Genomic DNA, 437 nt, shown 5'->3' with positions numbered 1-437 from the left:
AACTCAGGTTTTATAAACAATTTATGATCATTCACAAATCCCGAGCATCAGTAATACCCTCACGAGTCACGACAAGCAAATACAAATTTACTGCGATACTGTCTACACTGGACGAGGCGCAACACGATGAAGGACAAATGATTCGCACATTTGTTTTGATGCGTCCCGTTACAGTTACAGCTGTTGCAGCGACACTACAATTGGTCAGCGAAGTGTGGCTGTTATCTGATTGGCTTGAGTAGACGGTGGGTGGAGTCCACGTGTTTGTGGATTTGTCAGCGTCTTTATGGTGGAAATGTTTTAAAGGGGTCATATGATGCGATTTAAACTTTTCCTTTCTCTTTGGAGTGTTACAAGCTCTTGAAGAAGATCTGTAAAGTTGCAAAGACTAAAGTCTCAAATCCAAAGAGATATTCTTTATAAAAGTTAAGAGTCAG

Source organism: Sinocyclocheilus rhinocerous, unplaced genomic scaffold (genome assembly GCF_001515625.1).
Source record: "Sinocyclocheilus rhinocerous isolate Xijiao unplaced genomic scaffold, SAMN03320098_v1.1 scaffold760, whole genome shotgun sequence".
Classification (NCBI taxonomy): domain Eukaryota; kingdom Metazoa; phylum Chordata; class Actinopteri; order Cypriniformes; family Cyprinidae; genus Sinocyclocheilus; species Sinocyclocheilus rhinocerous.
Note: the sequence above shows the minus strand (reverse complement) of the source record.